This window comes from Chenopodium quinoa, unplaced genomic scaffold (genome assembly GCF_001683475.1).
Source record: "Chenopodium quinoa cultivar QQ74 unplaced genomic scaffold, ASM168347v1, whole genome shotgun sequence".
Classification (NCBI taxonomy): domain Eukaryota; kingdom Viridiplantae; phylum Streptophyta; class Magnoliopsida; order Caryophyllales; family Amaranthaceae; genus Chenopodium; species Chenopodium quinoa.
In genome coordinates this window covers 917414-934513 of record NW_018742798.1, presented here as the reverse complement: position 1 = coordinate 934513, position 17100 = coordinate 917414, and positions in this window count along the sequence as shown.

The following is a 17100-nucleotide window of genomic DNA, read 5'->3' as shown; positions in this document are numbered from 1 at the left end:
TGTAGTTGCCTCGGGTGCTCACTTTCCCAATTTCATTATTTCTTACCTAATGAGCAATTTCTTTATCATAACATGTCAATTATAACTAGTCTTAGGTGTCTTATGTTTGAAATCATTGCAAATTAGCATTCTACTAAGTTTTAGGACGACTTTTACCCGAAATCGCCTATTTCAGTACTACGTTGCCCGATTTCTATATTTCTTATCTAATGAGAAATTTCTTTATCATAACATGTCAATTATAACTAGTCTTAGGTGTCTAATGTTTGAAATCATAGCAAATTAGCATTCAACTAAGTTTTAGGACGACTTTTACCCAAAATCGCCTATTTCACTACTACTTTGCCCGATTTCTACATTTCTTATCTAATGAGCTATTTCCTTATCATAACATTTCAATTATAACTAGGCTTAGGTGTCTAATTTATGAAATCATAGCAAATTAGCATTCAACTAAGTTTTAGGACGACTTTTACCTAAAATCGCATATTTCACTACTACGTTGCCCGATTTCTACATTTCTTATCTAATGAGCAATTTCTTTATCATAAAATGTCAATTATAACTAGTCTTAGGTGTCTAATGTTTGAAATTATAGCAAATTAGCATTCAACTAAGTTTTAGGACGACTTTTACCCAAAATCGCCTATTTCACTACTACTTTGCCCGATTTCTACATTTCTTATCTAATGAGCTATTTCTTTATCATAACATGTCAATTACAACTAGTCTTAAGTGTCTAATGTTTGAAATCATAGCAAATTAGCATTATACTTAGTTTTAGGACGACTTTTACCCGAAATCGAACCGGAAAAAAGTAAAAACAAGTACCTCCTCAATGTGTTGGGCTTCAGTGCACCTATTGACTATGTCATTCATAAACCTCATCACGTAGAGGGCACAGTCAACGCCGTTGTCTTGTTGCGCACACTAAAATGACACAAAGTTAAAATAGTCATGCATAGCCAAAACTCAAGGCAATTTTATTAAATAAATCAATATATCATGGCTTTACCTTTGAATATTTCCACGTGGGACCCGCAACCGAACGACAATTCAACTTCTTCATAACACTTCAAAAAAATAAAAAACAAAGAATTTAGGAACATAGCCACTCAATCACTTAAGTGATGATACAAAACTATATATAGGAAGCGGTATGTACCTATTCAACAGGTTATTCACTAGAAACTTCCTTGGTGGCCATATACGAGCCGAGTCAAAGTAGTAGATTGTGTTATTGGAAACACAAATCACCATAAGGCTCCAATGTAGACTACATGTATATTAAAGCAAATATCATATCAATCAATTGTTATGCGTCAATATCTATACTTAACAAACAAATTAAGAGTGATATATTTAAACTTACTCCTCAAAACAAGGGGCTAATAAGAACTTGTTTCCCGCACGCATTGATTCTCTAATAGCCCGCTCAAGGTAATCTATCACATCACGAGGGTTATGCAAGCATTTGGTTACGGAGGTCTTCTTGGGGCATAACCACCCAACTGCTGCTTCACCATCGGGTTTACTAGCAAGGAGCTCCTGTAGTGACCTTCAAGAAAGTAATGTGTGCAAGTAATTACTAGTTGCATTGTTTTGGTATGAAAATATCAAAAATACAATATGTTTAGAAATATTCTCGTTAATTTACCTCATGAATGTTTGAATGACGAAAATGTTAAGCATGGAACCGGTTAGAAATTCCGTCACATCCTCTCTAGAAATGTATGCGATCGCATCCTCATCATAGTGGAACAATGCCTTAGGCAAGTTCACTTGAATATGTGTACCCGTAGGCAACTCACTAACACGGTTGTGAAGAAAAGTACATGCTTTCGAAAGCGACCTAAGGACTTTGGCTTCTACTAGTGGAGTACATGAAGCTCTTAAACTCTTCTTCGACACTTGTCCTTGTTCCATCTTCGGAGGACCTTCTTCCTTGGATTTTTGCTTCTCCACCTTCTTCCTTTTAGTGGACTGAATTTCCATAGTATTCTAGTAGCATAAAAAAACATGGTTATTGCACAAAGCACATGTTAATCTAGTTACATACAAGTAGTTACATACAAGTATTGTTTACTTACCCCTCTTACCAACCTCAACCGATCACGTGGCCATTGCACAAAACTCCTGGTCGCGTCACGCAGCTTTAAAAAATCATATTCCTCTCTAGGCACCGGTAGTGGTAAGTCCTCAAACCCAACAAATATAGAATCGATCCCGACCGAGATGTAATGGGTGCTAGAATTAGACTTAAAATGCACCTTGTCAAAAGGTTGTGCACTACCATACCCCACCAACTGCAACTGTCCACCGGTTGTTTCCCCGGGGTGAAGAAGCTCACAAGGCTTCTCTTCCTACATATTTGGTTAGGAGTTAGGACATAAGTTAAGAAATAATAAACGAAAGCCTAACATAAGAAAAACTGATTACGTAGTGAAGTTCACTTTAACATCTGGGAAAGGTTCAGGCATCGGATTTGCTCTCTTCAGTGACTCTGCATCCATAGGACTTGGATCCTGCAAAAGTAAAATAATTAAACATGCAAACGACCTCATTAGACGAACTTTATATGACGTAATTCGTCCTAGTACTAAAATTACCTCTCTCTCAACTACTGGATCGTCCTCGGGGCCTCCTGGGTGATTACATGAGTCTACTGGGGTACTCGAGGGAAATGGCAAAGGCGGCAAGTTCATGTGCTTCAGAATGGCATTGAATTAACTTTGCATCTGTTCTTGCAGCTCCGCGCGTATCTCCGCCTTTATTGATTCCTTTTCCTTCTCATCAATACGATGTGGCGAATTAACACTTGATCTGCTTTTTGCTGATTTGGTGTATTCTGAACCCATCACCTTCTCCCACCCTAGTTGTTTCCCGCCAAAACCAATTACTCGCCCAGGGTGGTATGGTTTTCCCAAAGCTAAGGTGAAAGGATCATGTTCGATGCTTGGAGTCAACTTGCCTTCAATCACTTCCGAAGTATGCTCGAGCTTTAACAACACATAAAATTTATCAGATCTAAGTACAATGTACTTGACAAGGAAATACAATTAATAAGTAGAAAAATTTGCTTACAAGTGCATCTGCTACTACTTTCTTTTCCGGTTCCATGACATACTTGAAGGTTTCCTTGTCCATCCCATGCATAGCACACCTCCAGTCAATTGCACGATTAACCAAAGTTGTCACCGTGGAAGAAAGTGGTTTACAGTTGATGACATTATGGATTTGGGGTATAGACCCGCTTTGACCCACTTTTGTCTTGACTCCGCAAAGGTCTTACAACCCATATGATGGCTAAACAATTTCTTTCCGACATTGATTCTAGCTTGTTCGGTTTTTTCCTACACATTCAGAAATATATGTTAGCATCAGTCATTGTAAGAAACTAAATATGAGTAGCCGACTCTGTTGATAAATAAAAACATACAAGTGCGGTCCTAGTGGAAGATTTTTCCACAAACTTCTCCCAATCATCCACCGTTATTTGTGGATATAAATCCCACGGTTTCTTATCAGGTTTCTCTTCTTCTCCATCTGTAGGCACATTTTTCTTTGGTCTTCTCTTTCTTCTCTTATGGATCCATCTCGTCCTCAAGTAACTCTTGAAGTTTTTGAATCTCTCTTGTACAAAAGCTTCAAAGACTTTTCTCTTGGCCGGCTCATCAGGAATATGGAACATACTCTGTAATTGGCGTAAACATCCACGTTAGGAAAGAGAAAAAAAATTGAAAAAAAAATGTAAAAAAAAAACCCGAGAATCGGGCAAGGCACCAACCGAGGCAGCTGCAGCAGCTAGCCCAGGCTGCTGCCCAGGCAACTGCAGCACCCAGGCAGCTGCAGCAGGCCAGGCTGCTGCCCAGGCAGCTACAGCAGGCCAGGCTGCTGCCCAGGCAGCTACAGCAGGCCAGGCTGCTGCCCAGGTAGCTGCAGTAGCCCAGGCAGCTGCAGCAGCCCAGGCAGCTGCAACACCCAGGTAGCAGCCCCGGGCAGCTGCCGGCTGCAGCCCTCGGGTTAGGCTCGGGGGTTGGTTTTGCAATTATTATTATTTTTTTTATATATATGAATTTAAAATAAAAGTTTGATTGAAATAAATACTTACCATAGTATCGTCCCAAAATGTTTGAAGCAACCCGTGAGGTATCTCGGCAAACTCAAGTGTGATTGGTATTTTACGAGTTAGAATGCCAACTTGACTAGAAAATTTGTCGCGCCATTGGCCAGTAGGTTGACCTAACTCATAAAACTCAAGCACCATAGGAACGTCGGGTTTCTTGAAAGCTTTAGTTGCACCCCTACTCCTTCTGTTCATTGGTGGCTTTACCCCTCCTCCACCACCGGTTTTTTTCACTTGCCTTTGCATTTGAGTTTCACAATGTGAATCACCTACAACTTCGGTAACCACATTATCTTTAATAGGTGGGGCAGTTTCAGCTATACGCTCAAATTCATCAAGCTTATGTTGGAACTGGTCATAAGCTTGGTCTTCCGGTTCCCCCATATCCGTCTCCTTATTAACATCATACAACTCGTCACCATTATCATCATCCATATCCTCATCAGAAGAAGGTTCTCATCAGGATCCATGATATGTGCACACCTACAGTAAACAAGCAAAGCATGTTGTTAGTCATCAGTAATGGCAATCAATTCTGAGGCACGATGAAAGATAAACACTTACCCAACTTCTTTGGTTTCATAACAAATTCACATATAATCTTCTAAACAATTCATATATTTAATTCATATTACATGCTTATACGTTGAAAATACAAAAAAATAAAACACTTCCCGAAATAAACAAAGTTGTTGGAGCATAAGATATTTAGTAAATAAAACATGCATTAATAAAAGTACCTCATTCGTGTATTCCCTCATTGTGTTCAGATCGAATATAAGTAGCATCATCATCTACATCAGTTGCTACATCAAGTGTAGGAGCAGTGAAAGGGGAGAATCATCAAATGCATCATATTCTTCCTCATCCTCAACCTCTCCAACCCCTAAAATTCTCCTTTTGCCAGACAAGACGATGAACCATCTTGGATCGGACGGGTCAGTTACATAGAACACTTGCTTAGCTTGAGATGCAAGGATGAATGGTTCAAGACTATCCCGCAAGTGGCCAAGATCTACAAGAGTGAAGTCATCATTTCTCACGTTGCGCCTATTATTATCGACCCATTTACACTTGAATAGACCAACCTTGAAGTCACGGTAATCTAGTTCCCATATTTCCTGAATTCGTCCATAGTATGATAAAAGTGCATCAATTGGTGATGTATCCTTCGCACTTGCAAACTCTCTTGATGAAGCCACAAGAGTGACACCACTATTTTGAGTCGATGAGGATTTCTGATCCCGACTTTCAGTCCAAAATGTGTACCCATTTATATCATATCCCTCAAATGAATGAACATCTTCCTTTAGACCATAAGCTAGCCACTTTATTGTATCAGACACAGTCTCATCCAATTGACGCATCACACGATCATGGAACCACTTCACAAACATCTTATTATGCAACTGCATTAGTGCTCTTTCCCCTTTTGATGGATATTCAACACGCAAACTATCCATGTGCTCTTCTAAATATGGGTGAACTTCCAAAATATGATGAAGCACAAATAAGTGAGCTTGCATGATTTGATCTCGAGCAGCCCAGATCCTTTTTGACCCGATTGTTCCATGACCATCAAGTCTCCCTTCATGTCGGGATGTAGGAAGCCCAATAGGTTCGGCAACGGCAACATACTCTGCCACGAAATTCCTAATCTCCTCGGACACAATTCCTTGTATCATACTGCCTTCCGGATGGGATGGATTTCTTACTTTATCTTGCAGTGTACCCATGTGTCGTTCAAAAGGGTAGCACCACCTCATAAATACTGGACCGCACAACTTAATCTCACGAACCAAATGCAGAATCAAATGCACCATTATGTCAAAAGGTGAAGGTGGGAAAAACATCTCAAATTTGCACAAAGTTACCACAACAGTCGCCTGGAGAGCATCAAGTGTAAAGGGATCAAGAACTTTGTTGCAGATAGTATTGAAAAACCCACAGAGGCTTGTTATAACTTCTCTCACGTGCTTTGGTAAAATTCCACGAAGTGCAATCGGTAGGAAAACTTGCATCATCATGTGACAATCATGGGATTTCATACTTGTCAACTTCAATTCTCCATTTAAGGAAACAAACCTTTTCATGTTTGACGAGAACCCAGAAGGAAGCTTAATGTCATACAAACAAGCACAAAACCTCCGTTTTTCTTCCTTTGATAATGTGTAGCAAGCTGGAGGTAAATACACCTTTTGGTTTTTTTCCTTTTCCATCACCTTTCTTCTTTGCGATACCCGTGGCCTTGTCCTTGCGCTTTCCCTTACGGTTTTGACCATCATCTTCGTTTCCCTTTTCCTTAACCTTCGCCATCCCTACCTTAGCTTGAACCCACAACTCCGGACGAACACCCCACTCTTGCAAATCTAACCGCGCATTCTTGCCATCCTTCGTTTTTCCAGGAATGTTCATAATTGTCCCCATAATTGCATCACAAATATTCTTCTCTATATGCATCACATCGAGACAATGTCTAACATCATGTTCTTTCCAGTACTCAAGCTTCCAAAAGATTGATTTCTTTTTAAAGAGAGCGTGTGGGTCAATTGGTTTCGTTGTTTTACCAAAAACACATGGAATACCCTTCACTCTCTCGTAAACCTCCTTTCCACTCAATGGCCTAGGCGCAACCCCCTCCTCAACTTTCCCATCGAAGGCCTTTTTCTGCTTACGATACGGATGATCGCGCCTAAGAAATCTTCGGGTCCTCACGTACACATCTTTGCCATAGTGGTCAAGGTACACGTTCGGTGTGTCATCAATACAAATGGGACATGCTTTATGCCCTTTGTTCTTGTACCCGGACAGATTGCCATATGCAGGAAAATCATTGATGGTCCATATAAGGGCAGCACGCAAAAGAAACATCTCGTTCTTATGGGCATCATAAACGGTAACACCTTTATCCCACATCTTTCTCAAATCATCAATAAGGGGCTCAAGGTAAACATCAATGTCGTTTCCAGGTTGCCTTGGCCCCATTATCAAAAGTGAAAGCATTATATATTTTCGTTTCATACACAACCACGGAGGCAAGGTGTAAATCATTAAAAGTACCGGCCATGTGCTGTGTTTAGTTCTTAGAGTGCCAAATGGATTCATACTGTCCGTGCACAACCCAAGCCTTAAATTTCTGACTTCACCACCAAATGCCCTAAACTTCATATCGATGTTCTTCCATTGTGGAGAGTCAGCAGGATGCTTGAACAAACCATTTTTATTTCTTCCCTCAGCATGCCATCTCAGGTTCTTAGCGTCTTTTGGTATTGAAAATAGACGCTTTAACCTTGGAATAATAGGAAGATACCACAACACCTTGGCAGGAGGTCCTTTACTACCAGCATTGCAGCTTGATCGCTTGTAACGCGACTTACCGCAACGTGGACACTCCTCCAACTCTTCATAGTCATTTCGATACAGAACACAGTCATTAGGACATGCATGTATCTTTTTATACTCCAAACCAAATGGACACATTAGTTTCTTTGCATAATAATAGGAATTAGGAAGTTCATTCCCATCTGGCAACATATCACATAACGTAGTCAACAAAGAAGTGAAACTAGTGTCACTCCAGTTATGCTTAGACTAAATGTTCAATAGTGTAAGCACGGCTGAGAGTTTTGTGTATTTTTTGGACCCGAGATACAAAGGCTTTTTGGCAGCCTCTGATAATGACTCAAATACATCAGGTCGGTCACCAAATTCACCTTCAACAGCACACATCATCTCATCCAAGTGATCATCACCACCACCATCCTCGGTGTCATCCCCTTCACCACCATAATCACTCCCATTTTCTTCTTCAACATGAATCTCGGCACTTTCAACATGCGTCTCATTGCCAACAACATTCTTCCTATACGATCCCTTCTCACCATGCCAAACCCAAACATGATATTGAGGCCTAAACCCGTGACATTGTACATGAGCCATGATGGTATCCACACTATTGACCCTTATGACATTATTACAATTGACACAAGGACAATAAAGGTAATTGACACTCGTTCTAAGCTGATACTGTGAAGCACTCTTGCAAAACTCTTGAACACTATTAAAAAATTCCAATGTATCACGTCTACCATACATCCAACCGCGATCCATTGACGATTTAAATTGCCTTTAAACATATCAACACATTTCAAACAATGATAAATGTAACATATATTATGTAATCAAAGTACATAGCATATATATCATCCATAAATCGTAAAAATGAATGCTCCCAAAAGGTCCTTATCACTCCAACCTAACCCATCCTTGAACGTCTAATCTCACTAGTGAATGTATGTCAACTTTTCAATTTTAAGGAAAATCCGGCAGCATTTCCCCCCAGTTTTCCAAGTACACGATGTAGGTAATAACTTACCTACATATGTACCCAGAGAACATGGTGAGAAAATGAGAAGCCCAGATATTCCTTAAAATCGAAAAAGAGACATACATTCACTACCTAAGTGAGATTAAACGTCCAAGAACAGTCCCAACTGGGGACTATTCAAGACTTTCTCCTATTGAGAAAGACTCGAACGGGTATCTAGGAAAATGATGATGCAAGCATTCAATTATTATTTGCATTTATTTGACATTTAACAATAAACAAGTTCATTCATTTAAATAGGGCTAATAATTAAATTAACATACATACAAAATCAAACTAAGTTTACTTATATATATATCAATCCATTATATTCATATATACATTACAATTTATTAACCACATTTAACAAACTAAAATGTTAACTAATATATATTCTATTCATAAATTTCATATAAAGCTACTGAAAATCAAACAATATATATATACATATGAAACTTGGATTAACTACTTGAAACCCTAACTTGAAATTTTGGAATAACAAACAATTAATACTAATTAATACATATGAAACAAAAATTTAGCAAGAACTTACCCTAATTTGAGAGTGAGAAAGACAAAGATTGAAGATTGAAGCTAGAATGCGTGCTTGGGCTCGGTTCAACAACACCCTCGAACATGCACCACCACCAAGTGCACCCACGAACACCACCAGCTAACACCGGCAGCCTCGAGCAACCGCCATCAACCTCCGACCAAGCAGCAGCAGCCTCGACCCACCACCAGCAGCAGCCTCAACCCACGACCCACGACCCCCAAACGCAGCTTCACTTAAATAGCCAAATTAAAAAAATAAATAAAAATGAATATGAATGGAGTGGTGGTGGTGGTGGCCGAAATCTGAAGAAGTGAGAAGACAGGTGAGGACGAGGGAGACAGAGAGGAGGAGTGAAGGCGGGGGAATTGAAAATTTTGGGAAGTAAATTGAATGAAACAGGGAGGAGAAGAGAGGGTGTAGTACATACTGTAGATGAGCCCGCTTTTTTTTTTTTTTTTAAATGGTAAGCGATTCAGCCTTGAACCGCTTTCCAATTTAACTAATGGTAAGCGGTTCAAGGCTAAACCGCTGGCCATTAGTTAAAAGGCAAGCGGTTCGCGCCAAAACCACTTCCCATTTCACTTCCCTCTTTTTTTTTATTAATCAAATGGGAAGCGGATTTTGTAAACCGCTTCCCATCATATTTATTCTACTAGTGATAAAATTGTATTTTCCTCAAAAATGCTCTTTGATTTTAATTAAAACTCTGAAAAGTCAACAAAAGTCATTTTATCAATGCTAATTGCATTAAGAATGATAAATCTATATTAGGCCCTCCTCTAGATCATTGGGCCGCATATAAGGCTCAAACCGGGCCTAGTTTAGTAAATAGGCCATAACTTCCTCAATATTCATCGGAATTGGAGCTTATAATATATCGTTGGAAAGGTCTTTTCAAACCCCATCCAACTACACTATTATTTGACCGATATCATGGACCAACCAAACTATATTGGCTGTTTTCTTAAAATAAGTTTTTAAAAACAGAGAGAAGAGAAAAGAAATTAAAACTATCCGCAACACTAGACTTTCCACACTTTTACTTCATTCGATTATGATTCGACGCGAAAGATACTCATCACAGGGTTTGGTTTTGGGGAGACACAAATGGGTGTCTACAGAAGCCCCCACTTTAACTGAGTTTGGAGAAACGCGAGTTTCAAAAACAAAAGTCAAAGTATCGATAGGGACGGAGAATGATTCAGAACGTTCTGCGATCCTAAATCATTTTTGCAACGCCGATACCTGCAAAACTAGCATTTGTTAAACAGATAAAAGAGTTAAGAAACGCGTATCTTGCACTGTCGAGCACACGTCTCTGAAAGTAACCGATTTGCTGCTGCTTCACAGTTTTGATGACCTCCTGCAAGCTAGAGAATGCCATCCCGCTTGAAAACTGCTATGCCTGTAACTGCTTCCAACATAGAGGACTGCTTCGCTTGAAACGATCCTCCTCCTCTATGATAATATTCCACGTACAAGGGAATACTATCGAAGATTGCTTCTCTTGAAATAATCCTCATCCGCATTCATAATATTCCACGTCCAAGGGAATACTATCGAATATTGCTTCTCTTGAAACAATCTTCATCCGCATTGATAATATTCCACGTCCAAGGGAATACTATCGAAGATTATTTCTCTTGAAACAATCCTCATCCGCATTGATAATATTCCACGTCCAAGGGAATACTATCGAAGATTGCTTCTCTTGAAACAATTCTCAGTTGTTTTTGACAACCCTCCACAATCTAGGGAACGCCATCTTGCTGTTTGTTTTGACGATCTTCCGCAATCTAGGGAACGCCGTCGATCAATGTTGCTACATCTTGAGCCTTTTCTTGAATCATAGTGACAACCTTTCTAATCATAGCAAAATTCGTCGAAGACCGCCTCATCATGAACCGCTCTTCTCATATCTTGGTGACAACCTTCACAATCTTAGCGATCGCCGTCGAAGACCGCCCATCTCGTGCTATCTTCTCAAATCTTGGGTGACAACCTCCACAATCTTAGCGAATGCCGTCGAAGACCGCCCATCTCGTACTATCTTCTCAAATCTTTTCTCAAATGTTAGTGACAACCTCCACAATCTTAGCGAATGCCGTCGAAGACCGCCCATCTCGTGCTATCTTCTCAAATCCTTAGTGACAACTTCCACAATCTTAGCGAATGTCGTCGAAGACCGCCCATCTCGTGCTATCTTCTCAAATCTTTGGTGACAACTTCCACAATCTTAGCGAATGTCGTCGAAAATAACTTTACTTGAAGTCATCCTTAGTTGTTGCGTAATATTCCGAAGAAAATTACCGAAGACCAACACTTGTCGATCTTTAAAGCTCGCTTGAACTTTGCTTCCGCTAAAACCAGTATGTCGGTGTCTCCATGATGAGCCAATTCTTAGGCACTTTAAGCTAAGTGAGACGATCTTTCGTCAGGTCGATCACTTATTTGCGGTTGTAAACAAATCGACTACTCAATCATGTCAAATTTCTTATAGGGGAAAACTGGCATACCAAGGAACCCGAAATTGTTATTATGTCGCTGCTGGAATATCTCTGGCGCTAGACGCTGTGATCTAGCGCCAAGCGCTGAAATCTATCTCCAGACGCTAGATGTTTTCGTCCGGCGCTAGAGTAGGGTCTTCCCTGTTCTGCTGTACCTGTATTTATTTTTAACTATAGAACTTTGAAAATCTCTTTAATTATCTTAGGGTTGACCTAAGGTTTAATGTTGCTTGACACATCGACTTGGCACGACTTAAGGTATAAATTGACTCGATATGTTTGACTGACTCGAGGTTGACTCGACTCAAAATGTTTGACACATGTGTTAGACTCAAATCAAGGTGATGTTACACGACATGACTCAATGTGTACATGACTTGTGTGTGCATCGTAATGTGATTATGCGACTCGAAAATGCAAAAAAGCAAAAATTTTCCGTCATTTTTTTGTGGAGGGTACCGACTTTCTCCCGAAAAAGAAAGACGCGAAAAAAAATTGAAAGTTTGTAGATGTATGTTGAATTAGCTTAGTCAAATGTTGTTTGATACTATCCCTCAAGGTGCAAGGATTAATCCATCCTAGGCTATCTCAACTGTTGACTCTATGATGAAAGTATTTGGGTAACTTAGGCACGGAGGCTAAGTACTTCATACTTCGATGTGATGATGGTTATGACTGATGAGTGATGTGACAAGGCATGCTTGAGCGTTATGTTAAGATTTCATGACAAAGGGTTCCTAAGGGAAGGTATATTTGGTCATGTATCTGTGATGTGTGTGAAAGTGACATTTAATTTTAGGCCGAAAAGGCTAAGTGCGTGGGAAAATATTATTTATTAAAAGAGTCAAATGGTGGTGACTCTTAGGCTAGGTAAGTTAATGATGTAGGGATCAAGCCCCCAAGTCTAGATCTAAGTGAAAAGGGATGAGCATAGGAAATCCCTTGATATGATCATGGTGTAAGTGTGTGAATGTGAATATGAATGCATTTTTATTACGGCCGCACCTCGATGTGAGGTTGCCTACGTATCCGTTAGGAATAAGGCCGAACGTAGCTCTAGCTGAACCTCGCACAAGTGTGTGTATACCTCAAAAAGGTCTTTTTAAGGGTTGTAACGTGGTTAGGCTAGAGGTTATAGAAGAAGGGGATAAAGGCTCAAGACCCTCGATAAGCCCCCAAGGTGTGCAACCTTGCTTTTAAATATTTGTTTTTATACTTGAGTTTCTACTCTTTTTTAACTCTTTATTATTTTTTGCTTTATCATCTATTTTACTTTTATAAGTGTGTGCAATCCCGATCATGTGGTCTATCACTCACTTGGCATTCATGTTTCTCAGGCACGGTACTGAGCACTCGATAAGAGACGCAATCTGAGACATGTTCTTATCGAAGACATGTTTATGTCAATGACATTGGAACACTGGCCCTTAGTTACAATTTTATTTATTTTTTGCTTTTATTTTTATTATGATCTTTTGAAATCACTCAAGCATTTTTTGCATGAGTTACACACCATCCCAAGATTAGGTAGATATGGGTTAAAATAGAAAGGGCTATCGTTAGACGAGGCTCAAAGTGGTTTATCAAGAAAGGATTGCATATTTGAAGGGTGAAATGAGATATGATGTGGCTACAAGGGGTGCCTCAAATCATTGGTATACCTTGTGCTTAATTTGACATGGATTTTTTTTTAATGCAATATAATGAAATGATCATATATAAGGAAATAAATGCTCATTTTATTAAAAGAAAATATATAATGATCCTACAAAATAAATCTAAGGTGAATAAAAAGGTGCCTATGCTAGACTTATTTGGGAAAGGGTAAATAAAAAAGAAATAGAAAAAAGAGGTCACGAAATCTTGTCGTTGAAGCTCGCCTCTTGTCTTGTGTTGTTTTTTTTTATCATCACTCGCTCTTCTTGTTTACTGGAGGCATGGGAAGCTTGTTATCATCATCAAATGTTGTATAGCCTCCCTTAGCTTCCAATAGCTCTCAATAGCATGACCCCTACCTTGATGGTACTTTCAGTGTTCGTCTGGATTCCAACTAGGCAATCTCTTTTTAGGTGCGGGATCTTAAATTGGTCCAATGGGAGTAATGAGTCCTTTGGCATGGAGTCGATCGAAGGCAGTATTGTAGCTCATCCCAATGGGGGTGAAGTCTTTCCTTAGTTGCTTCTTAGATCCTTGGTTATCTATGGCTAAAACTTCACTGAGATCAAAGGTACTAACATTGTTACTAGAGTGGGTGTTTTCGGAAGAAGAAGGATTGTCGTTCTTCTTTCCTTTCCAGCCACCCTGGTTACTATTGTTAGTAGATTTTTGCTTTGCAAGGTCATCTTCAATTTCAATTCCGATGTCATAAACGACCTTTAAAGTGTTCAGATTGTGTTTATATTTTAAATGCTTCGAATACTTCTCTTGGAGATTCTTGATAAACATCCTCACAGATTCTTTTTCAGTGGGCACTTCAATTATCTTAGCGGAAGTTTCCCTCCATTTATTGAAGAAAGAAGTAAAGCCTTCATTCTCTTTTTGCCTTAACATCTCAAGTTGTCTATGGTCAGTTTCAACTTGAATATTGCACTTGTACCTATCAACGAAAGCGTTTATTATCGATTCCCAGGTAGAGGTTTTCTCTTTGTCAAGGGAGAAGAACCATTGTTGGCAAACGGTTTCAAGAGATAGTGAGAACAGAGAGGGGAAAACCTTCTTATCGATACTCTTAATGTTCATTATGGTTTCAAAAGCTCTTAGATGGAAGTAAGGGTTATCTGTTGCCTTGAATTTTGGGATGTCAGTGGCGTTGAACTTATGTGGAAGAAGTTCCTTGTCCAGCGAGACCCCTTGTGAACTCATGCCCTGAAATTTATAGTCACTAGATAGCTTGCTCAAGCTTTCTTGCATAAGGTTCATTGTTGTTGCTTCACGGGATCATCGACCTTAAGTGTGAGAAGCTTAAGTGTTTCAGTCATGGTAACCAGTTGGTTTCTAAGCTCATTGACTTCTTCTTGAGTTGCCATTATCATTTTAGCCTTCCTCTTTTAACGAATTGGTTTATCGAAAAGTGAAACTTGAATAAAGAGGTTGTCCTTGATTAATCGTCCTTTTCTCCTCGACCAAGTATTGTGGAAAAGGGATTTGGGGATATTCATTGTTAATTATTTGACTCGAACTCTATTCAACAAGCAATGGATGGAGGAAGTGAAGAAAAATGGAATAGAATGTGAAGAAGAATGATATAGATGGATGGATATGAAAAATTAGGAATAGAATGTACCCCCCAACTCAAATGACGAAAAGACCGACTCATGCATGAACCTAAAACATGGTCATGGTGATATGTGTACTCAAAGTGTGTGCTAAGACTAGTGAGTGTAGGTGACATGTTAATACTCGTGTCATGACCATGTAGCTAGACTATGTGACTAGACTCACTTAATGACTTAACAAGGTATTATTGACTGCGAAATTTAACCGAATTGCTTAGCAAACTGGTTAATTAGACACTAGGTGAGGACTCAATCAATAATCCAAAATGTCGGCCAAACGACAGGACTGGCGCCGCACTGTGTAGTGTAGCGCCAGACGACAGAACTGTCGCCAGGCGCCACACTCCAGAGATTGGTGCTACAGCTCAGATTTTGGCGCCAATGCTGGAGCTTCAATCTGAGAATGTTTTCGGTGTTATTAATCAACAGGGGATGCCTAAAGTCGTACTAGGTCACTTCTGATGAAAATTTTAGACTTTATTGACTCAAATTAATTGATTAATTAATTAGGCAAAGTTCTTTAAGTCATTAATTTATTTAATCTCAACACAAGTCAAACAAACGGTTAAGAAATCATAGTATATATGCACAACAAATAATGCACAATTAGTCAAGTAGGCACAATATGATGCAATGAGTTTGCAACCTAACCATGGCTCTAGTTCTCTAAAGTTCGGAATATGGTTTAGTCAATAGAGGGTACATGGTTAATTATCCGGATGCACCGCGCGGAAGCATAACCGTGAAGGGTTGGCGCGAGTGGATGGGACACCGCGAGCTTTAGAAAAAACTTGCTTCCATGGTTTGGTGAATTCAACATTCTCGGATGTACCCTTTGTTGCGCAGAGTCAGGTAGATGGAGAATGAATTCCCAGAGGGTTATGTCCATATGTAGAACACATATGGGTTTCAGAAAAGTGAGAAAAAATTCAATCAGGAAGTAGGATCGAGCAAACAAATAAGAAAAACTGGTCGAAATTATAACGCATATTTCTGTCTCGGTATTGGGGGAATTTGGCGCCAGCAAACAGAGACTGGCGCCGTATTTTAGCTGTAGCGCCTGGCGCCAATGCTGGCGTCTGGCGCTACAGTTAAAATCACGGTGCCAATGCTCTGGCCCCTGGCGCTACTTCCCACATGCCTCAGCAGCTTTATGTGCTCGATAAAATTTTCCAGTTTAGCGCGGTGTTATTTCGGTCCTAGTTGTGAAAGATATTTCTCAAATTTCCTACGTGTAAAATCCTATATTTTTAACTCATTACGGATGGTCTTTCCAATGAGATCTTTTTTATGCATATGACAATAATGTTAATCAAAATTATGCACATGAAATACTTAGAACGTTTCAAGTCTCATCCACTCATTCTAAATCATTGTCGAAACAAATTCAGGAATTAAAATAGAAATCCTCCCCAGTGGAGTCGCCAAAAACTATAGGGAATAATTTCAAGCGTTAACCCCTAGCTTGAACCCCACTATGATCATACACTAAAGTACGGTGGCGTCCAAAGGGAAAGAAAATAGAGCAAAAGAGTCGCCAACAAGTTTTAGGAACTTGTAAACCGTTTACAGAGTGAAGGTTACACCCTTTAACGATCCAAGAGATCGTCAACTCCATAAGGTCTTGAACCAAATAAGGGTTAGGGGATGAAGGTAAAAATCCAACCTAAAAGAGATTGAACCTGCCCTAATAATAGGCCTCTACTTTATTCAGATCGTATTCATGTACGCTTCTTGACTAACATGCAATCAATAGGATTAACCCTAAACCTGTTTATCTATGTTGGTTGAATATTAATGCACAAATAAATCTATTATTGGCGATCACTTGAATTATAATCAACTTAACCCTAAACAAGATTATTAAATATCTTATTAAGCATGATTACAAGTACAAATTCCCTTTAAACATGCATAAAAGGTGTGATCAAGCAATAAAAATAAATAATCAAGCAACATAATAAATAAAAATAATTATCACAATCATAACAATCATAATTAAAAATAATCATCACAATAATTATAACAATTATAATCATAAAATCATAAAGTATAATCATAATAATAATCATCATGTCAAAGCATAGAAAGATCCTAGGCATGATACTAACAAGATTAATAACAAACCCTAGCATGTCACTAAGCATTAAAAATAAAATCTTTAACCCTAACATGATACTAACAACCATAAATATTAGGCAGAACATAGGAAGCATCGTAACAATCATATTTAGCATAAAAAATACCCTAGACATGATACTAGGAATCAT